Raw genomic sequence first — 25,437 nt, forward strand, 5'->3', positions numbered from 1 at the left:
ACACAGGTGTGCTCATTCAAGCTACGTCTTGTTTGTACACCGGAGGACACATCACCAATCACATTCTCCAAAGGGTGATCTTTATGAATTCTCGTGGTCGGAACAGAACCGACATGCAAATTGTCTTCCAAGTTAGAAGAGAGCTCATCAATGGTTGTTTCATGCTGAGAGTGAAATGGATTGAAAAATTCTTCTTCATTCGAGGTAGCAGGGGTATCGATAGCATTTGATGAGGAAGGTTGACATTTATCGATCAGCTGTCTTTGCAATAGGTTTTCTTCCTCATCAAGGATCATCTTCGTAGCAACTCTCTCTTCTTCTTCAGCAATATCCAAATACGGTATGTTAAAAGACTTAAAAAGTTTAACATAGTCGAAAAACTCAGCAGGTCCGTTGCTTGGTTTTGGCGGTTGGTAACTTGTGATATCGGTGTTACACACCACCTCAACCTTGCTGGTCGATGTATTGAAGACACGTCTGTTGGGAGTCCCAACAACATAACCGACTAAGATTTCTTCATCGGCTACTTCACCAAATTTAGAATTTGTCTTCAAAATCGAACAAGGGGACCCGAATGGTTCAAGACCACTCAAGTTGGGCTTTCTCCCATGCATAAGCTCATAACACGTTTTACCAAGTCTTTTAACAGTTAAGACTCTATTCAGAACATAACAGGCTGTAGCAACAGCTTTAGCCCAAAACACCATAGGAAGCTTCGAATCAGCCAGCATAGTTCTGGCTCCTTCAATTAATGTTCTATTCTTCCTTTCAGCCACTCCATTCTGTTGCGGTGTATACGGAGCGCTGTATTGGTGTTCAATCCCTCTCTGAAGGCAGAAGATCTCCATTTCAAAATTCTTGAACTCCGTTCCATTGTCACTCCTGATGAACTTAACCCTTTTATCCATAACGTTCTCAACTTTGGTAATCAAATTCTTCACCATCTGAGCCGTTTCGTCTTTTGATTTCAGGAAATACACCCACGAATATCGTGAGTAGTCATCAGTAACCACCAAGCAATAAGAAGTTCCTCCTAGACTTTTTGCATTCACGGGACCGAAGAGATCCATGTGAAGCAACTCCAGAGTACTGGCAATTGAATTGACTTTCTTGGTGAGATGGGATTTCTTGTGCTGCTTTCCCTTCTTGCACGCTATATATTTATCTTCAAAATTGAAATTTTTCAAGGGAACGCCCAGCACAAGTCCATTCCTGACAATGTGGTTCATCTTCCGAAGATGAATGTGCCCCATTCTCCTATGCCACAATTCGGACTCTGATTCACTCGCTTTTGTCATGAGGCATGATTCTGCCGTGGCCATTTCAGTTGATCTCATATCCATAATATATGTATTTCTTTCACGTGGAGCCTTCATCACAATCCACTCCTCTGGTATCTGAAAACCAGGTTTCAACACAATCGCCTCATTCTTTGTAAAATGAACGGTGTACTCCTTATCACAGATCTGCGACACACTCAGCAGATTGTGCTTCAATTCTTCTACAAAGTTAACCTTCTCCAAAGTTATCTTTCCGTTTGACACCGTTCCCATTCCAGTAATCTTGCCACCACTTTCACCGGCAAAGCTCACTCTCCCTCCTTGAACAGGTTTCAAATCGTGTAACAAGTATTTGTTACCCGTCATGTGCCGGGAACAGCCGCTATCTACAACCCAAAGATTGTTGGCAGCCCTGTTCAACAGTTCCTGCACAATAAAGCAAAAGATTAGAATTTAGGGACCCAAGACCAATTGGTCTTGGATCTATACATCCCAAACTTTGGCTTTCCAAAGTTAGTATCTCGAAAATTCCTGTAAGTCCTATTAGGAAACCTCCTTGAAGATTGACTGTGAGGCCTACCAAACCTTTGTGAATTGAAAGAATTATAACTTGTGGTTTGGTTATTAGCAGTGTAAAACTGAGATTTGTTTCTATGAAAACCTGAATTAGTCACATTTTTGAATTTTAAATGGTTTTCATTTTTAGCAGCATGATAATAACTATTAGGCTTATTTTCAGTTTTAGTAGGCCTCATACCTCTGAATCGCTGCTTCAGAGGGCAATTTGCAACAAGATGTCCTAATTGATTACATCTAAAACAACACCTATGCTCAACTTTTTTATCAACCGGTGTTTTAGATGTCGAGGCTATATTACCGCCCGTTCGTCTCACATATGGTGGGACGTACGGGTTTAGTGGAGTACTCCTTTTATTTGTTTTATCTTTTTCTCCACTCTTGGGTAACACAACCTCCTCTTTTGCCTTACCAGACTCGGATGACTTATCCAAATCTGACGAGACTGGACTTTGATCAGAAATTTCAACACTTGAAACAGGCGAACTTGTTTCGCCTCTACTAACATTCGGTTCTTTAACAGTTACTTTAATTGGCACTGTCTGAGCAACCTCAAAGTCAACAGATTTCTGAACACTAGGGTTAAAAGTGTAATTGTGATTGTACGGTGGTGGAACCTCATGATAACCGATTCCTCCCCTCTTGACAGAGGAACCTTGATCACTAACAAGGTGATCAAGAATAGCAGAGGAATTTCTGAACTGCTCCAGTTTTCGATTCAGTTCCACCACTTTCACCTGGTCAGCAATCTGTTTTTCTCTCTCAGCAATTAGTTTGGTCTTTTCTTCCAAAACTTCATAGCTTAAATCAATCACTTCAATTTTTTCAGCAAGTTTTGTTTTTAGACTTTTAACATCTTTTTCACAAGCTTTTATTTTAATTTTATAATTATTTTCTCTTGATTTAATAAAGTGATGATCTTCTTTTAAAGTTTTAAACTCAGCATCCAAACTAACATACTGATCAGTTATGGTTGCTAGTTGCTCAGACAAGTTCTCACATTTTGAACAAGTTGGTTTAGAACATACCTCGGAGAGCTGATCTTTAACATCTGCCATGAAAGCTTTTTCTTCTCCGGTAACCTTCTCACTTTCTTCAGTTTCAACCTTCGCCAAATTTGCCTGCTCAAAAGTTTCTTTAGACAACAGGTTCCAGTTGTATTCACCATCTTCTCTGGACATCATCGCACTATAATCTTTAGAACCTCCACTTTGCTGTGTAGACCTGCCCGGACTTCGTTCTACAAGCTCATTCCTGCATTCCTTTGCAAAGTGACCGTTTTGTTGACAATTGTAGCATCTCACCTTTGCCTTGTCAAACCCCGGCTTTCCACCGACAAACTTCCTTCCCGTCTTTCTCATAAACCTTTTTACTCTTCTCACGATCATGGCCATTTGCCATTGTAAATCCATTTCTTCCATATCGTCAGCATCAATCTGATCGTAATCTTCATCCAACATAGCTGGATCAACAATCTTCCCTTGAATGTAGTTCTCATAGGAAGCAATGAAAGAAGCATAGAGACCAAACTGCTCTTCAGCAGACTTGACACTCATAGGCATCTTGGAGTAGTTGTTGCTGGGAGAACTTGGAGAGCAACTACTCTTGCTTACCTGGGGTTGAGAACCACTCGATCCAGCTGCTACATAGCAAACATCCCCATTTGTGTTAACTGACACATGCCCCTCATGTGATGAGTTGGGGCCCGACTCTCCCTTTGTGTAGTAGGCAGCAGATTCAGTCTTCGATCCTGAGCTAGTGTTGACTTTAGCTCCATACATACCTGGATCTTGAACCTGATCCATAGGTGTCTCTTTTCTGACCATGTTAAGCTCAAAGGTTCTGAGCTTGTTGACTGCCGTTTCAAGATCATATGTGGGAAAGTCCTTGTCTTCCCTCATCAGCACAGTGTACATCTCCCATTTTGGTGGGAGAGCATCTAGAAGCTTCTCAACTATTTCTTCTTCTCGGTAGGAAATTGAATAGTTGCTCAATTCAGTCATCAGATGGTAATATCGAGTGATAATATCATCTAAGGATTCATTCTTCAAATACTTGAAGACTGAGAACTGGGTTTTGAGCAATTTTATCTTTGAAGCACGGATTCCTACATTCCCTTCAAATCTGTTCTCAAGAGCTTCCCAAAGCTCTCTTGCTGACGTATACTTTCTGAACGTATGAAGGATCTCTTGAGGAAGAGCCATAGTAATAGCAGCATGAGCCTTGCTCTCGGCCTCATACATCTTTTTCTCTTCTTCTTCCATTTTACTATACTTTTTAATTTGATCACGACCTTCATACTCCATAACTGGTGGAATATAACCATCCTGGATGCATACCCACATCTTCGCATCCTGGTATTTGACGTATTGTATGAACCGATCCTTCCATGCAACGAAATCGGTTCCCTTCAGCAATCTTGGGGCCTTGGTAGCTGACCCTGCTTCAACTTCCATCTTCACTAACTCAGAGATGTTGATCGACGACATCTTTCCCGAAAAGTAAGAAACCTGAAAAATTAAGAAATTTTTTTTTTATATTAAAGTACTGTAGGCGAAATTACGGATAACTTCGCTTGAAGTAGGCGAAGTTGTAGAGAACTTCGCTGAAGAACTTCGCTGATAACACTGCTGATTAACTTCGCTGATTCTTAACTTCGCTTGAGGTAAGCGAACTTAAGAGGTAGGCGAAGTTGTAGAGAACTTCGCTTGAGTTAGGCGAACTTGAGAAGGTAGGCGAAGTTGTGGATAACTTCGCTTAACCTTATATTTCGCCGAAACCCTACGCACAGTGACGGCAACTTCGCCTGATGAACACGGAAGATTTGCAGATCTGTAAATCGGATTTTAACGAGGTTTTTGACGGTGTAAAGGCTTGAACACGATGGTAGGAGGTAAGAATGATCAAAAACATAGAAAACACGTCCCGCGAATAGTCGAAACGGGACGATTTCTACACCCGCGTGAATATCCCAAACCACACAATCGAGCAAATGCTCTGATACCAATTGTAGGTTCCCTGGACGGATCACACGAGATATCTCGGTCTACTCAGGTGCGGAATCCCTGCGTAGATCGTTACGAGCGTAGAAAGCAAATCAAACAAACACACACGAATAAACCGAAACACGTTATATATTAATAACTGAACTCACGTGATATGAATCACTGATACAGACTCTCGTCCTCACGTTACAATGAACTCAAACCAGCTTAGATCAACTCGATGAACTATTCAACACTAAGCCGTAACCTAGTATAAATACACGACAACTTCGCCTGATATGTTCAGGCGAAGTTGTCCATAACTTCGCTTGTTCAACAAGTTCGCCTAGGCGAACTTGTTAACAACTTCGCTTAAACAAAAACATAAATAACATTACAGACTCGATTACAGACACTAGACTATGAACTACTGACATTTATGCACCAACATAAAGTAAGACTCTCGAGTCCGGGGTGTTACAATTTTATTAAATGTTGATAACCTAGTTTTATAAAGATAGAGATATTGCATTTTATTTATCTGACCTGACCTGACCTATCTAGTCCTAAAGCGCCGTAACAAATTCGAGCGTTGAAAAATCTAATATTTTAACCAATAATAATCAATTGATATATGTATCTTTGTATTTATTAAATTGATTATGTTTGCTAGGAATGATTGTATTTCCCTGTTAGTTTCCTGTGATCTCTCCTTCTTGTATTATTGATCTCTCCTTCTATGGTATAAAACAAGCTACAAGGACTTGGTATCATCGGCTTGCAACATATATTTCCAAGTACTGTTTTAAGAGTAGCATTTGTGACACCTCCTTATTTGATTATAAAAAGGGTGATCAAATGGCTTACCTCTTAATCTATGTGGATGGTATTATCCTAACCGCTTTAAGTGACACATTAATTCAACAGATTATCCGGTCACTTTCAAAAGAATTTAAAATGACCGATCTAGGTCCGCTTCATCACTGTTCACAATCAAAATGGTGTGTAGAAACGTTATAGGAACGTTTACGAGCCAAGATCTAGTCGCAATCAATACGTGATTCGTGTTGATACGTTAAACAAATACGTTATTGATGATCAATACGTTACATGAAGATACGTTAATGGAGGTCTAGAGAGAATCCGGCATGGTAACGGTACATAAACATAAATATGGCACAGATCTCTATGCAAAATAACTATGGAAGGCCTATTTATAGGCATGTCCCATTCGTTAAAACAGTAGTAACGAATGAGACTCTCATTCATTAACATCACTAACAAATTAGGTCTTTCCATAGCCCCATTCGCTAAACACCCTTAGCAAATGGGTATACCTTAACGAATTAGTCACCATTCGTTACACTGTAGTAACGAATGGGCTCTTACATTAACGAATATGCCTAGTCTTTAACGAATGAGGCCTCATTCGCTAAACATGCTTAGCGAATGAGCCTTTATACATTAATATAAAGACTAAACTACCCCTAGCCTATTCGAACAGCTGCGGAAACCAAATCCGTGCACTTACAGACTCCCCCTTGTCCGTAGCTGTTAAATGCTTTCCAATACTTTAGCATCCGATACTTTAGTCTTCAATACTTTAGAGTCCAATACTTTAGTCTTCAATACTTTAGCGTCCAATACTTTAATGACGAAACCGTTAAAGTCGAATACTTTAACTGTGAATACTTTATCTGCATATCATCAGCCATACAGCCAACCTCCCCCTTGGCTGATGATTCTCGGGCTTGTGCAAACAGACTAAATGAAATTCTTTGTAAGCAAACCAAAACTTGTAGCTACTCGTATCGGTTCTCCCCCTCAAATCAGCATCTCTAGGTGATCATTCCAATCATCCAATTGGCATATGATATGGTTCGATCAAACGAATCAATTAGCAGCAAGTCATCAGCTATCTGTCGCACTAGTAAAGTACAAATGTCTTTACGTTTAAACTCGTCACACATCTTCATGAACAGCCCGATCATTCCACATCTTTCACATCGGTCTTCACTCTCTCGATAACGTCTATCCCAAATCATCACTCTTTGAAGCTCTTTAGCAATCAATACACTTGGATGCAATACTATTTTGGGCAAATGATTCAGAGTTCCAACCTTCGCTAATCAATCCCGAACGATCATATTCTTCAATCAGATGAAAAGACCCGTATATTCCTCAATCAGATCAACCCATTCAAGAACTATCCCATTCAACATAAGCAATCCGCCGAATACTCGTAGCCAACATTGTCAGGATCAAAGTCCTTCAGAAAGAAGTAATCGAATAGACACTCGTATCACACATAGTCAGGTTTCAATCTTGAACAAATCAATCCACGATCGAAGAACAATTGCAGTCTTGGACTCAGTCAAACGTAGCTTTGCAATCACGAATTACCACCCGAATTGCAGTAATTTTTCAAGAAATCCTTGCAAACGTAGGAAGATACCAATAGAATAAGCTCTTTGAAAGTTTTATCTCCCCCTTTTCTTGACAAATTCGGCAAGGTCTTGAACAATTCTTCGAAAATCTTCAATAAAATTCTCGTTAACTTAGTCAGTTACTCTCCCTCGGCCCCTCAATATGCGTGAAAAGTCGGCCGAAAAATATATCACCAAAATTTTCCAGAAGAGTATCCCGCATATTTACAATATCCCCGAAAAAATTCTTTTAAAAAATTTTTCCGAAAATACTCTTTTTTTTTACATTAATCCTCCTCTTGTTATCTTTCGCTAGAATAGTATACAACGAATGGCACCTTCTCCTCATTCGTTACCCTTTAATGAATGAGTCACATTCGTTATAAATACCACACCTTCCACATTCGTTAAATCTTGAACGAATAGGAACACATTCGTTATGGAACTGACGGATGTCAGAAAAAATAACGAATGAGCCCATCTTCATAGCGAATAAGCACATAACGAATGAAGGTCACATTCGTTAAACCCTTTAACGAATGCGCTCATTCGTTAAAACTCCATAACGAATGAGTTTAAATTAACGAATGAGTCGTTAGCGGTTACTGTAGCCGGAAAACCGTATTTCGCCGGAAAAAACAGTTATAGTCGCCGGAAAACACAAACATTCATCGAAAAATTCATATCTTCATCAGATCTTCATATTAATCAACCAGATTATACACGAAGCTTCGGATTTGTATCTGGATCATGAAACAAACATCAATTTAATCCATAACTCACTAATTCTTTGTCAATTTTGATCTGCAACTCAAAGCTTCAATCAAGATCAACAATGGCAGATTCATCTACAAACCATAATTAACCATTTCAATACATTATTTGGCTTCGGAATTTGATCTGGAACAAGAATATATGATCAAATTTATCAATTATTCATTGATTCCTTCTGAATCTGATCAAATCAGTATGTTAACTCCGATGAACATGACTAACACGAACTGGTACGTATCACGAGAAACCTCCGGCTCGGATACCAGTTGTAGAAACGTTATATGAACGTTTACGAGCCAAGATCTAGTCACAATCGATACGTGATTCGTGTTGATACGTTAAACAAATACTTTATTGATGATCAATACGTTACATGAAGATACGTTAATGGAGGTCTAGAGAGAATCCGGCATGGTAACGGTACATAAACATAAATATGGCACAGATCTCTATGCAAACTAATTATGGAAGGCCTATTTATAGGCATGTCCCATTCGTTAAAACAGTAGTAACAATTGAGACTCTCATTCGTTAACATCACTAACGAATGAGGTCTTTCCATAGCCCCATTCGCTAAACACCCTTAGCGAATTGGTATACCTTAACGAATAAGTCACCATTGTCACACTGTAGTAACGAATGGGCTCTTACATTAACGAATATGCCTAGTCTTTAACGAATGAGGCCTCATTAGCTAAACATGCTTAGCGAATCAGCCTTTATACATTAATATAAAGACTAAACTACCCCTAGCCTATTCGAACAGCTACGATTGTAAGATGATTAGTATCCTGGTCGAAGTAGGATCCAAACTCAGTGCTGTCGTAGGTCCATTCCTTTTGGAAGGATCACTATATATATACACATACACACACATACACAGATATATACGAAAATTTGTAACGAGCTTTATTGACACGAAACGTTTACTTAATGGTGTCGGTTAAATAAAATATGGTTTATTTAATATTTAATATTAATTATAATATTTTATAAATCACTTAAAAACCATTAAAACAATAAAGATCCAAAAACAACCAAAAAATACGGTGGCTGAGAATCGAACCCGCGACCTCAGTCGCCTTCTGGATTGAGCACACACACACCAGCCATCTGTGTTGGTGTGTCAGTTGATCTAAGTTCGTAAACGATTTTAATATATACATAAACGAATTAAAACCCAATTTGAACATAAACCCTAATTATGAAATCGATCTATCCATTCAGTGTTCATTCAATTAATGTTAGGGTTAATGTAAATCATACCAAGACGATCTGAAAACATATAACTTATTACCTATTTCGACGATTATTCACGGTTTGATTTGAAATAACAGGGCCGGCAATAGTTGACGATGAACAGGGTAGGAACAATCAATGGTAATCCAATTAACATGAGGGGTTTGGTTGGCGCTGATATTAGAGACGTGCAGACGCGATGAATTGAGTTGTGATCAAGCTTATGATATATACCCAATTTTTAGGTTAAGATGGTTAATAAAACAAATCAATTCGTGTTATATCTGATCTTGTTTCCTAATTAAAAGAGTTGTCTAGGCCGCTAATGGTAAGAGGAATCACAACCAGGATTCAATTTCGAGTTTAGAACGAAGATAGTGGTTCAAGCAAGGTAAAAGGGTCACAGTTAGGGTTAAATGGGTATGAATCATGGGTTACGGGTAAGGGACCAAAAGTGATAAATTAAATTTGCCGGTTTAGTCCCTGGAGATTCAAGATAGGAACAATAAGAGATTAAAATTTAGTTTTGGGTTAAAAACGAACATTTCCTAAAGTTAAACATATATTATTTAAATATAATAAACAAATATAAATTTTATAATACTTTCTCAATAAACGAGCTTACTTTTTAGTGTTAAAATTCCCTGAACATAAAACGGGTCGGGTAATAAGTGTTGTGTGAGGAAAACCCGAGTTGTTACAGTCTCCCCTACATTAGGGAATTTCGTCCCGAAATTAAGGAAAACCACAACATCATCCTTTTGAAAACAATTAAGCTTTTTAAAGAAAATATCATAACATAGAACTTATAATAACCGAAGCAACGCTTCATATGACAATCCGATAAGGGCACTTATATATAGGATTTACCAGCGGCGTATCCACCATGTCCTTATCATTTCATCATTCGTACCGTTACTGTAAGATCCCGAATCCCGGGAATCCTACAATTGGTAATCAAGTCCATAAATTCACAAAAATTTTTAAAAAAAACAAACGATTTATTTTATTTAAAACAAGTTCTGAGTAAATAACAGTGGAAAAAGTGTAAGTATTTAAAAAATCCCAAACGCGTGTATAAGTGTCCAAAATCAAATATAAATAAAATGTCTGTTTTATTTGAAATCCTCGACCAGAAATGCCTTCAACCTTCCGAGTAGTCTCCAGCACGTACAAGCGATAATTTCCAATCCATAACCTGACAATCAATCTAACACACACACAAAGTCAGCTAAAGCTGAGTGAGTTCAGGTTTTCATAAACGACATTCATTAAACAATTTAAATTCCATGAGTATGAAATGTAGGGGAAAATCATTAGTAAATAGTTATCTAATCTTACTTGGTCAAAACATAAATCCATAAAATCATAAATAACTTTTCTTAATTAAATCATAAGTAAATAAAACATTAAACATCTTTTCACGCTGCACGGGCCTCCTCACCCCAGGTCTTCCCCGAGTAATATATTTGACCCAGCCGCGGTTTAATAAAAATCACTAAAATCATGCAACACGAGCCTCCTCACCCCGGGTCATCTCAAAGTAATATATTTGACTCGGTTACAGTTTAATAAAACAATTCATGCAACACGAGCCTCCTCACCCCGGGTCATCCCCAAGTAATATATTTGACTCGGTCACGGTTTAACATACCCAAACACGTGATACGGGCCTCTCACCCCGGGTCTTCCCCAAGTAATATATTTGACCCGTCGGGTCATAAACATGCAACACGGGCCTCCTCACCCCGGGTCTTCCCCGAGTAATATATTTGACCCGCCGGGTAATAAACATGTAACACGGGCCTCCTCACCCCGGGTCCTCCCCGCATAATATATTTGACCCGGCCACAGTTTACCATCACATACACATTCACATACACACATACAAACGTCTAATTCAAACATCCAACCAACAATATCACCACATACAATCCATAAATAATGGATAATCTAGACATTCAATACTAAGCCTAATAGCAACCTCGAGACTTAGAGCCCAAGTAAAATGTATAACCTTAAGGGATATATGACCTTAAACGAGTCTAAAATATCCTAAGGCATAAAATATAATTTACACATGTCTTCATAAAGGCAAAACCACAAACAAGATCATACAATACCAAACCAATAGTTTAAACGAATTAAAATCGGTTAAAATCATAATAAGGTGTGTATGCTGGCCCAAAACGTAAAAAGATTAAAAAGGACATCATGAACTCACCTGAAATGAGCCAATCAAATGCCAATAAGTATGAGAACTTCAAAGCCAATCCACAGTTTACAAGCCTGTCGGATTGCACACAAAGATTACTAACTAAACGTACCGACACGCTTATCCTACGAGACGTTCTGATTTGATTTGATTGACCTAAAGTCTTGACGTTACCAAATTCAATTACATCAGCCCCCGAGGCCATGTATTTATCAAAACCACCCGTAGTTAATTCTGGAGACAAAGGATTTCCAAACTACACCCGAAAGTTGCTAGTTGAACGAATATGCGTGTTTATGAGTTGTTTATGCTCTTAACAACCAACTCAGCCCCGTGTAGACCAAATTTAATAAATCACAGCCAACAAGTCCACACGAAACTACACGAGCTGGATGGGTCGGTAACTCGCAAGTACAACACACTAACTATTCAATAAACGCAAATGCGCGTTGTACCGACCCGTTTGAGTAACCGACAACCAATTCAGCCCCAATACTTATAAAAATCATTATCCAACAGCCTGTATAATAAAACGAAGCTACCCGAACTGAATTGGTCATCACTTACTTCATCCCTCGCGTTAAACGCACCAATCTACCATTCTAGCTAACCGAAAACTATCTTTCGAACAACAATTAGTTGACCAATCAAACGAATACCAAAAGACGTGATTTTAAAGTATGTTATATGGGACATACCTAGGAAGATTGTGGTGCAAAAACTCACTTCAAACAGCCCCGACAAGAACACAATTGAACATCCACCGGTTAAGCCTAAAACGAACTTATCGATCAATAACAAGTAAAACGGGCAGATTTTAGAATGCGAAGATGCATTTAATTACATAGGATAACCTTTGAAATAAATTATTAAATATTTACCAGACTTTCATAAATGTCTTAGGTTTATAAAAATATTTTTATTATATTTTTCTAGTAGACAGAAAAATTACAAAAATTCCTCCAACATAGCAAGGTACGTGCAGCTATTTCAGTGCGCAATAAAATGGTTTTATTTTTATAAAATTCATTACCGAACCAAATTAAACGATTCTAATTGGGTTTGATTCTTAACTTAAAATATTAAGTTCCAGAAGTAAAACCAACTAATTTGGACTTGTTGAAAAAGAGTTATGATGTCGGAAAGATAGACCAGAATCCGTCATCCCGCATCAGCTTTGACACTCGATATTATAAATTCATAAAAACCATTCAAATCTCGTCCAAAAATTACATATTATACCTTTCTGGAAACTAGACTCAAATTAGAACATCATGGAATTAAGAATCGATCAAAAACAATGGATTATCATCGCGTTACAGACCCTACAATAAACGAATACGAATCTGTCAGCAACCTGTTATCATCAAAACTCAACCCTTACGACCAATAAGCGCGTTAATATGATCAATTAAGGTGTAGAGGACTTGGGGGAACATAAAACTAACCTTCAATTTGAGTTTTAGACCTTGGGAGCGGCTGGAAAAAAAGAAAAACGAAGCCCAAAGGCTGCTGCTGTGTTCTGATCGGCCAATGAGAAAGAGGGGTTAGGGTTTTTTGTTTATGATATAAAAATCTTACACTCTAGCCCCTCCAAATGGAAATAAGTAGCAACTTGGTGAAAAAGTTAATTAGTTTAAATTACAGAAATGACGTGAAGGCCCCCGAGGAATGCCGGACAAGTCCCGAGAGATATACACAACGCAACAAGGTTAAACCCTTTTAACGGAAATTAACGGGCGTTACAGTTACTCAAATTATCTTAGGTTCTAATTCATGACACACAATTTTTCTTATTCTGATTTCCATGCGAGGACTTGAATAATTATGTATGCATCCATAATTACTCTTATCGTCGGATGGTCCGCATAATCCGTTCTATCATGTGGGTTATAAAACATTAAAATAAAATTTTTAAGAGAAAATAATTACTTTTGATAATTCTAAATATATTTTCAATTTATAATTAACAAATGTTCTAGTTGAATTAATAAAGCCGTAAGATTTCGAAAACATCTTTTGTTTTTAAAAGTAAAATTTTGAAAATTGAAGAAAATAGTTTTAGTGAAATAGATGTTATTGTGATAATCGAGATTAAGGAAATGAGATGGAGATACAAGGTCCTAATAGTTTAACTTCGATAAAGGAAATTTACTTAGGCGATGAATTACGCAATGGTATAATTTATAACAAATTTTAAAATAGTTAATAGCATGCGGAGTCCCTAAAGATCGTATTCTTTAGGAATGAAGTTCTTAAGATCGAGAATATAAGTGTAAACATAGTTAACGAAAATTTTGGTGAGTCGAGTTTAGTTAATTTAAGTACTTATGAGTTTAAAGGGAAATTAATATAAAGTCATAGCTTTTTAAGTTGATGATTTTGAGATTAGATTAATTCGATTAAGATGTTCTAAAATATTATAATAGTCAGCAATTAATAATTTAAATATTACTGATAATGCGAAAATACACATAATTGACTTAATTTGTTAACAGATTAAAATGGGAAGCGGATATTCCCGAATCACCGAGATAATCCTATTCCAATTAAATATTTAAAATTAGATAAAATATAAAGTATGTAATTGAAGATATTTAATTAAATTAAATTGTGAATTTGTGAATTCCTTCTTTTTCAATTTTTTTAATAGATATTAGGAATTAAGTAAATTGAGTTATCAATGATTTACATAATATTTTAACGGATATGAGTGAGTGTAAGATTTCTTGTTCGAGGTATATTAGTTTTGTCGAGGTTGACGGTCGGTCGGTTAATAGCATACAGCAGCACTACTTGGTGATTCTAGTAGTCGAATGGCAATCACGGGTAATAGGTTAAAGACGTTGATTACAACGATGATTCTTAGGAAAGACATTTTATGAGGACCAACAATGGAAGTGTGTAAGATGACAGGTGAGTTGTAGGAGTGAGGTGATATGAAATTATGGGGATGCGTAAGTGTATGTATATGTATGTATATGAATTAGTACTAGTGAATACTCGAGGACGAGTCAAGAATTAAATTAATATGTATGAGTTTGAAGCATTTAATTAAATAGTGTTTTATAGAATTTTACAAAAATAAAATAACCAAGCATATCAAACGAGTTGACCTCCCATGAGCTTTCCAAAGAAATTTGAATGGCCCAACTAAACAAGCAACATAAAGTTTGTGAATTGGCCTCCCATGAGCGTTCTATCGCAATTTATTGGCCCAATTCAAATAACGAGTAATAAACAATTGAGTTGTTCAGCCCATGAGCGTGTACATGGCATTTAACTAACCCAACTAATTAACGAATTATCAAATCAATGGAGTTGTTCGGATCATGAGCGTTACATGGCATTTAACTGACCCAACTAAATATTGAATCAACGAATCAAATATAAGTAGTTGATGTATCTCGGGAACCACCCGGGACAATACGTTCCAACCAAAAAATCAAATCGAAAATGGTTTATGAAATGAATAGTTGGAGTGCCCATGGATTTCCATGGATTTTTAACCCAACTAAGCACTTAAAATAATTTAAAAACACAATTTGGAAGTACAACTGTTTAGCCGGTTATGTTTATCACGCAACCGTTTAGCCGGTTACGGGTACCACTTGAAGTTATGGTCGTACGAGATTTCTCATACCCCCACGCTTCAAGGTGAAAGAGCAAAACACGGGAATTCTTAAAGAATTTCCCACAATAAAAGATAATCTACCAAAAATTAAGAGGATTTAAAAATATTTTGAAAGTTGAGGCATAACCTCAGAATTTGTGTGTGTGTGCAACAAATAAACAAGATAAATACAATTTAAATAATTAATCTAAGCAAGCTGTAAACAATTTATTAATTAGCATATAAGGCAGTCTAGATAAGCACGTATAGGGTTCCTAACATATGTCTATGACCATTCCTAACGACCTATCTTATAACATTCGGCTCTTATACCAATCTATCACACCCCAACCTAAGGAAGAAATGCCGGGGCGTGATCCGATTGTTCACAGCTCGAAGATACTATCATATATGAAATGTGACAATATCTAATTAAATATTTTATTCCAATATGCACACAATATTCAATACAACAATTCAATTCAAATAAATAGATATAATCATTCAAATTCAAGTTTTGTATTCAATGTAACCCTAAGGTCTTTCTAAGTATCCTTACTTGAACTTCAAGTAACCTGCATATGCGTAGAAAATGGAGTTTTGTCAACAAACATGTTGAGTGAGTTTCTCACCAAGTTTTGACACCAAAAATAATGTTAATATAATAAATAAGCAAACGTAATAAATGCGGAAATGAAATCAAACCATAAGCAAATAAGTTGTCGACTAAACCATTGCCAAGCGAATCAAGCGCCGGTAAATCAACAATGAGCAAATAAGAATAAGACCGTTGCCAAGCGAATCGGGCAGTGGTCAATAGAATGAGAACCCTCTCCAAGGGGATATGTCAAACGATTGCATACAAAAACAAATTAGAGCATAACAAGTAGATTTGATTAATCACACACAATTACACGTTTGCTAATTTTGATATGTATGTATGTATGTATGTATAGATATGTATGTATAGTATGATATACGCTTATGTCCCCAAAACGTTTGTAAAAATTGAGTAAAATAAGGGAATGATTAAACACACCTGATCGAATGAGCCAAACGAGAATGTGTACGACAAGAAACGATAATCACCTTCTTCGAGAATTACCGACAAGAATCCTAATTAAATAATATTATGAGTGAATTATAGATGATATAATACGTGTAACGCATTTAGAATTTCGATGTGGATTGAGGTTATAATTATGATTGGTATGTTATGAATTAAACGATTGTTCTCTAAGGATTATTATTAGTATTTAATTATAAAAATCATTGTTTGTCATAAAATCCAGTTTGTGAATAATTAATTTAAATAGTTATGAATTGAGACCAATTACAATAATAAACGTTTAAAATATATAATTATCATAAAATTTATATTTTGGAAATCTTAGCGAAATTCGATGATAAAAATATTATTAAAGCTTCTAATACTTTTAATACGTTTATTATAATTTTTATTTAAAACGAATAATATATATATATATATATATATATATATATATTAATATACATATAATATATATATATAATAAATATGAGCAAATTTATAAAGACGTTTTAACAACGATAAACATTAATATTGGTGTTGATGTTTAATAAGATAATAATGATTTATTATTAATACGTTATATATATATATAAACACACACATATATACGAATATTTGCAACAAGCTTTATTGAAACGAAACGTTTACTTTATGGTGTCGGTTAAATAAAATATGGCTTATTTAATATTAAATATTAATCAATGTTGTAAAATTCCCAAGTAGGCAGCCGAGTTGTAACGCCCGTTGATTCCGATTTCAAGAATTAAAGATTGTTGAGTGTGTACAACTCTCAGGATTGATCCGGCGTTTCTCGGAGGCCTTTATGTCATCCCGGTACGCCTAATCGCTTAACTTTTCTTCCAAGTTGCATTATTATTAAATTCCGGGGGCTAGAATAAAAATGTTTTATATTATAACATTAAACAAAAATTAAAACCCTAACCCTATGCAGCTGGTCCGATCGGCCACTTCCAGCCCCCCCCCCCCCATTGCTTCGACTTTTTAATCTATTCCAAGTTTCTAGAGGTAGTTCAAGGTATGTACTACAATCCCCTACACTCTTTTTGCTCACCCTTAATCGTTTTGATGCTCAATTTAGCCAAAACTTTTCGTTGGGCAGATTTCGGCTAGAGTGCAATTGACCCACTTCCCGTTGATAAAAATTAGAGTTTCCGGTGTAGAAAGATCCCCAGGTATGGCATTTACATCATATTAAAATTCCGTGGTCATTGGAGGTGTTTAGGTCGGTCAATCGATTTTAGTTCGAAAACTAGGGTTTATCAGGTGTAGAATTGCAAATTGTTGAGTTTGATGCGTTAGTTGATCGGGTGACCGACCAATTCTGTTCGTGCAGCCCTAGGGCGGTTTAAGGGCTGTGGAAAAATTATTTTTTTGTGCTCGGGGCTGTCGGGGTTAGTGCTTCGTCAATCGAGTCGGCGGTGCGCAAATTTTCGTTTAAATGTTAAAGTAAGTGTTCTAAAAAGGAACCGTCAACCCTATCAACTCGGGTGACATAATTATGATGAATGAAAAGGTTTAAGATGGAATTTGGTCCATTCAGGGCTGATTCGGTTAAAAAATGATTTTAAGGATTATTTCACTCGCATTAGACCCGATTTGACTATCTTTGGGCCTTGGGCCAAGTGTTGGGCCTTGGGCCAAGTTGTTGGGCCTTGGGCCAAGTATTGGGCCTTGGGCTAAAGTGTTGGGCTTTTATGGCCCATTAGGCTAGAGTGTTCCTACAGTCTAGTTTAGTAACGCGTTATGTATAATTTACAAGCCCTTGCTTGTGATTTTGCCCTTAGGAACTCTCTAGCTCGTTGCAAGTATTCGATCGATCTCAGGTGAGTTCATGATGCCCTTTTTACTCATTTTACTTTTGGGCTAGCATGCGCACCTAAATGTTTTCTTACTTGATGAAATGTTTTTAAAATGATTTTATATAGTCTTGCTAGTATATGGTAAGCCTTGGGATGTTAAATATATATATGTGTATATACATTATTTCTTGGCCTCTATTTGGCGATGTTGTAGTCGTTTCGACTACTGATGTTGTGTATGCCTACTTTGTGTTTGCATGCACTGATGTTACGTGTTTGGGTTGTACGTTTGCTCGACCCTGATGTTATACGTGGATGATATATATATATACTGTTATGTATATAGGGATGTTATTGAATGGATGTTAACATATACATTTTGTATATGTATGTATGAGGATGTTTAAGTTCGGTAATGATGATTAGATGGATGTACCCTTTTACTTTTAGAAAACCTTTGGTATGACTACTGATATCTTTTACTTAATACTTGAACTCACTCAGCTCAACCTGACTTTGTGTGCATGTTAGTGTAAGTTTCAAGATTTGGAAGAGGATGCCTTATCGGTTGGACGTGCACGGAGCTACTTGGATGGTGAAGGGCATACTGGAAGGAAGAATTGTTTATGAATATTTTATTTCAAGGAAACTTATAAAAGTTATACTGATTTTGGTTCTTGGGCAAAATTCCCGAGTTTTGGGAACTTATTTCATTTTTCATGTTTTCCACAAAATTTATACTCTGATTTTGTTTTAATGGAAGAAATGGTTTTTAAGTTTATTAAATTTTTTCGAGTGTTTGAATGATTACCAACTGTGGGGTTCCCGGTGTTCGGGGCCTTACAAGTTGGTATCAGAGCCTTGGTTCGAGGGATCCAAGCATCCCCGAATGCTTGGACTCGAACTGTAAGAAAAGAGACCAGTATGCCCACCACGAGTAGCTGCACGCCAAGAGGTAACTTAAAATTACTTAGTCATTCCTTTACATTTAAGATTTCCCTTATGTGATTAACTGTTAAGTGTTAGATAGAGTGCTAATATGGTTAGGGGCCGGGGGTGATTAGGACGAGCGGGTAAAGTAAACGACTAATCACACTTGATCAACGTCATTAGCAGTTTATCCTTACCTTACATGTTCTAAATGCCACTTGTACTTAATCATATTAAAACTCTGTCTTTGTAGGGATAAGTCATGGTTAATACTCGAACAACCAGGAGAGGTGGTTCTAGCAGTCATGGTCGTGGTCGTGGTCGTAGGCCACGTGCCGAAGCCGAGAATGAGATTCCTACTCCCCAGCAGGAAACTCCGATTCATGAGGAGGGGGTAACCCCGCCTTAGATCCTGCTTTACGCGCGGCTATCGCGGATGAGGTTTACCAGATGCTCCATAGCGGCATTCCAGAGATCGTTACTGAGTCTGTCAGGGTCATAGAAGAATCACTAGCTGGTAAGGGTTCGGATAGGGGAAGGAAGAGTAAGGAGGTACAGGTCGAAGAGGAAGAGGAAGTGTATGTGCCGAGTAGGGATGATGAGGAGGTGCGGACAGTTAGTGTATCGACCCGGGGTTGCTCGTATGGTGACTTTAAGAAGTGTGACCCCCCTTCTTTCGATGGTACTAAAGATTCATTGGTAGCACATCAGTGGGTGAGGGAGATGGAGTCTGTTCTGAGGGTCAGTAAGTGCAAGGGGGTGACATGGTGACTTATGCTACTGCCTCGTTCCGTTCCGAGGCACTATGTTGGTGGGATAACTTAGCGCAAGCCATGGGGGATCGTGCGGTTAGGAGGATGACGTGGGATGAGTTGAAGAAATCGGTTCTTGATCAGTTTTGTCCTCCGCATGAATTAGATAAAATTGAACAGGAATTCTTGACCTTGGAGGCTGGTTCTTTGTCGCATCGGGAGTAACCACCAAGTTTAACAAGATGGCTCACTTATGTCCTGACTTGGTTACTCCCGAAGCCAAGAGGATTAAGAAGTACGTGAAGGGACTTCCGGTGGATATTCATAGGGGTGTGTTGACTACCGACATGAACTCTTTTCACTCGGTGGTCATTCTAGCAGGTACGCTTTATGATCAGAGGGAGAAATTACCGCCTACCAAGAATAGGAGGGCATGGAACTCAAATTCGTACAGTAAGCAGCCAGGGGGAACAATTTTAACTCGTCCGGGAACAGGGTGAAGATTGAGACTTCTGAGTTTAGAAGGGGTGCAGCGTCTGGTAATTGCAAGAAGCGCGGGAAGCCGCATAAGGGGGAGTGTAGGATGGGGTCTAGCACTTGTTTTCGTTGTGATAAGGTGGGACACCCCATTTCGAGTGCCCGACATTGACCTGTTTCCGCTGTAAGGGTTAGGGTCACTTGGCATCAAACTGTCCTTCCATTAAGGCGTGGGGGGGGTCCGGGCAGGGGACTTCCTCGAGGGGGAAAATTGATGAGAAGCCGAAGGCCAGGGAGAGGGCCTTCAACATCTCCAAGAAGGAAGCAAAAGAGGATGCGGGTGTCGTTTCAGGTACTTTTTCCTTATTTCGATTTCATTCCACCGTTATAAATTCTTATTCCTTTGAATTCGTATGTGTTGACCGTGTAACTAAGCAGTAGTATAATATTGTCCTAGGTACCTTTCTACTTGATGAATTGCAGGCGTCAGTTTTATTTGATTCGGGCGCCAGTAGGAGTTTCGTGGCTACCACTTTCTGTTCCTTATTAAATAAAACGCCCGAGCGCTTAGTCGATGGGTTTGAGGTTGAGGTTGCTGTAGGAAAATCCATGTCCGTGTCTAGGGCTATCCAGGGCTATTCCATTGAGTTGTCTGTACTTGATACCGCTTGGTTGTTTCGATGTGGTGCTCGGGATGGATTGGCTCGCGAATGTTGATGCTCAGATCATTTGTGGTCAGAAAATCGTTCGTCTAAGGGCTCCGGATGGGACTCGAATTACGGTCTTCGGTGATCGGAAGGTTGCGACGCCACATGTTATATCCATGCTTAAGGCGGGGAAGTTGATACAGCGGGGGTGCGGGGCGTATATGGCGTATGCTATGAATGTGAATACCGAGGTGGCTACCGTCGGTGATGTTCCTATTGTTCAGGATTTCCCGGATGTATTTCCAGATGATTTGTCAGATGTGCCGCCGGATCGCAAGGTCGAGTTCCAAATAGACCTTGTACTGGGCGCCAAACCCGTTGCCCGATCTCCCTACCGCCTAGCGCCGAATGAGATGAAAGAACTTATGGCCCAGTTGGAAGACTTTCTCGACAAGGGCTTCATTCGACCGAGCATCTCACCTTGGGGTGCCCCGGTCTTGTTCGTTAAGAAGAAGTACGGTAGCATGCCGATGTGCATTGACTACCGTAAGTTGAATAAGCTCACCGTTAAAAATCGGTACCCTCTCCCAAGGATCGACGATTTATTTGATCAGCTCCAAGGAGCTAGTTGGTTTTCGAAGATCGACCTTAGGTCCGGGTATCATCAGCTGAAGATTCGGGAGGAAGATATTCCTAAGACTACCTTCCGCACTCGTTATGGACATTACGAATTTCTGGTGATGTCTTTCGGTTTGACCAACGCACCGGCTGCATTCATGGATCTTATGAACCGGGTGTGTAGACCGATGCTCGATCGCTCGGTTATTGTGTTCATCGATGACATTCTTGTGTACTCTAAGAGTGAATCCGATCACGCCGGTCATCTCAAGGAAGTGTTGGAGGCTCTGCGAAAGAACAAATTGTATGCGAAATTTTCTAAGTGTTCCTTCTGGTTACGTGAGGTTCAATTCTTGGGGCATGTCATTAACCCGAGTGGTATTCTGGTTGACCCCGCAAAGGTGGAAGCCGTGAATGAATGGGAGTCTCATAAGTCTCCGACCGAAATCCGTAGTATTCTGGGTTTGGCGGGGTATTACCGCCGCTTTATTCCCGATTTTTCGAAAATTGCCTCTTAGCTAACCAAGCTAACTAAGAATAGTGTTAAGTTCGTTTGGGGTACGGAACAGGAGGAAGCTTTTCTCGAGTTGAAGAACAGATTGACGCATGCCCCGATCTTAGCTTTACCTGATGGCACCGACGATTTGGTGGTGTATTCTGATGCCTCTTATCAGGGGCTTGGGTGTGTTTTGATGCAGCGAGGTCGAGTCATCACTTATGCCTCACGACAGTTGAAGCCTCACGAGGCGAATTATCCTACCCACGATTTATAACTGGCAGCGGTTGTATTTGCGCTTAAGTTGTGGAGGCACTATTTGTACGGTGTTCCATGCGTTATTTATACCGATCATAAGAGCTTAAAGTATTTCTTCGAGCAAAAGGAACTGAATATGCGGTAGCGTCGATGGTTGGAGTTGATTAAGGATTATGATCTGGAGATTATGTACCGACCCGTAAGGCTAACGTGGTAGCCGACACGTTGAGTCGGAAGGAGAGAACGAAACTTATTCGTGTGAAATCCTACCAGCTTATTCTCAAACCCAACATTTTGAAACAAATAGCCAATGCACATAATGAAGCGTTACAGGTGGAATGGATTATGTCAGAGCGTATTTGGGGTCAGGTAAAAGTTGTTGGAAGACGTAGGTGATGGGGTGAAATATAAGGATGGTCGTTTATGGGTACCGAGGTATGGAGGATTCAGAGATAAAATTTTGGATAAGGCACACAAGTCGCGCTATTCTATTCACCCGGGCGCGACCAAGATGTACCAAGACTTGAAGAAAAATTATTGGTGGCCTGCAATAAAATTTGAGGTGGCTCAGTACGTGAGTAAGTGTTTGACGTGTCTACAGGTTAAGGCCGAGCATCAGAAGCCATTTGGGAAACTTCAGCCGTTGGAAATACCTGAGTGGAAATGGGAACATCTTACTATGGATTTCGTGACTAAATTGCCTCGTACTCCTAGGGGTAATTATGACACCATTTGGGTAATTGTGGAGAGACTGACCAAGAGCGCTCATTTCTTGTCGATTCAAGAGACTTTTAACTCAGAGCAGCTGGCCGATGTGTTTATTCGTGAGATCGTCTCTAGGCATGGGGTGCCGGTGTCTATTGTTTCGGATAGGGATACCTGTTTCACCTCCAGGTTTTGGAAAAGGTTTCACAAGGAGATGGGCACCAAACTCCTCATCAGTACTGCCTATCACCCGCAGACGAATGGTCAGTCCGAGAGGACCATTCAGACTCTCGAGGATATGTTGCGGGCTTGTGTTATCGACTTTGGTGGTAGTTGGGACCGTCACTTACCGTTGGTGGAGTTTTCGTATAATAACAGTTATCACGCTACGATTGGGATGCCACCATTTGAGATGTTGTATGGTAGGAGTTTAGAACTCCTGTCTGTTGGGGTTCCATTGGTCAAAAGCAGTTAGGTAGTTTAGAGGTGGTCGAGGCTACGACCGAGAAACTCGACAAGATCAAAGCATTTATGAAGGCCGCGCAGGATCGTCAGACGTCTTATGCAGATAAAAGGCGAAGGCCTATTGTGTTTGAGGTTGGGGATCGGGTTATGTTAAAAGTTTCTCCCTGGAAGGGCATTATTCGTTTTCGTAAGAGGGGGAAGCTCAGTCCGAGGTTTATAAGCCAGTTCCGTATTTTGGCCCGAGTTGGTGAGGTAGCTTATAGACTAGATTTACCCGAGGAGCTCGCGGGGATTCACCCTACTTTCCACGTGTCTCATCTGAGGAAATGCTTAGCGGATGAGGAGGCCCATGTGCCTCTTGACGATATTGAGCTCGATGGTAAGCTGAACTACGTCGAGCAACCGATGGCTATCCTTGACGGTCAAGAGAGACGACTGTGGAATAAGGTGGTTAGGCAGTGAAGGTGCAATGGAGACACCGTAGGGGTTCCGAGGCTACTTGGGAGTCCGAAGACGAGATGAGGAAACATTATCCGCACTTGTTCCTGTTGCATAGGGATTTGGGGACGAATCCCATTGTAAGGGGGGTGGACTTGTAACGCCCGTTGATTCCGATTTCAAGAATTAAAGATTATTGAGTGTGTACAACTCTCGTGATTGATCCGACGTTTCTCGGAGGCCTTTACATCATCCCGGTACGCCTAATCGCTTAACTTTTCTTCCAAGTTGCATTATTATTAAATTCCGGGGCTAGAATGAAAATGTTTTATATTATAACATTAAACAAAAAATAAACCCTAACCCTATGCAGCTGGTCCGATCGGCCACTTCCAGCCCCCCCCCCCCTTCATTGCTTCGACTTTTTGATCGATTCCAAGTTCCTAGAGGTAGTTCAAGGTATGTACTACAATCCCCTACACTCTTTTTGCTCACCCTTAATCGTTTTGATGCTCAATTTTGCCAAAACTTTTCGTTGGGCAGATTTCGGCTAGAGTGCAATTGACCCACTTCCCATGGATAAAAATTAAAGTTTCTGAGGTAGAAAGATCCCCAGGTATGGCATTTACATCATATTAAAATTTCGTGGTCATTGGAGGTGTTTAGGTCGGTCAATCAATTTTAGTTCGAAAACTAGGGTTTATCGGGTGTAGAATTGCAAATTGTTGAGTTTGATGCGTTAGTTGATCGGGTGACCGACCGATTCTGTTCGCGCAGCCCTAGGGGGGTTTAAGGGCTGTGGAAAAATTATTTTTTTGTGCTCGGGGCTGTCGGGGTTAGTGCTTCGTCAATCAAGTCGGCGGTGCGCGAATTTTTGTTTAAATGTTAAAGTAAGTGTTGTAAAAAGGAACCGTCAACCCTATCAACTCGGGTGACATAATTATGATGAATGAAAAGGTTTAAGACGGAATTTGGTCCATTCAGGGCTAATTCGGTTAACAAATGATTTTAAGGATTATTTCACGCGCATTCGACCCGATTTGACTATCTTTGGGCCTTGGGCCAAGTGTTGGGCCTTGGGCCAAGTATTGGGCCTTGGGCCAAGTTGTTGGGCCTTGGGCCAAGTGTTGGGCCTTGGGCTAAAGTGTTGGGCTTTAACGGCCCATTAGGCTAGAGTGTTCCTACAGTCTAGTTTAGTAACGCGTTATGTATAATTTACAAGCCCTTGCTTGTGATTTTGCCCTTAGGAACTTCCTAGCTCGTTGCAAGTATTCGATCGATCTCAGGTGAGTTCATGATGCCCTTTTTACTCATTTTACTTTTGGGCTAGCATGCGCACCTAAATGTTTTCTTACTTGATGAAATGTTTTTAAAATGATTTTATATAGTCTTGCTAGTATATGGTAAGCCTTGGGATGTTAAATATATATATGTGTATATACATTATTTCTTGGCCTCTATTTGGCGATGTTGTAGTCGTTTCGACTACTGATGTTGTGTATGCCTACTTTGTGTTTGCATGCACTGATGTTACGTGTTTGGGTTGTACGTTTGCTCGACCCTGATGTTATACGTGGATGATATATATATATACTGCTATGTATATAGGGATTTTATTGAATGGATGTTTACATATACATTTTGTTTATGTATGTATGAGGATGTTTAAGTTC

Source organism: Bidens hawaiensis, unplaced genomic scaffold (assembly GCF_021521415.1).
Source record: "Bidens hawaiensis isolate Kalapana, Puna unplaced genomic scaffold, B.hawaiensis_p1.1 tig00000760_1, whole genome shotgun sequence".
NCBI lineage: Eukaryota > Viridiplantae > Streptophyta > Magnoliopsida > Asterales > Asteraceae > Bidens > Bidens hawaiensis.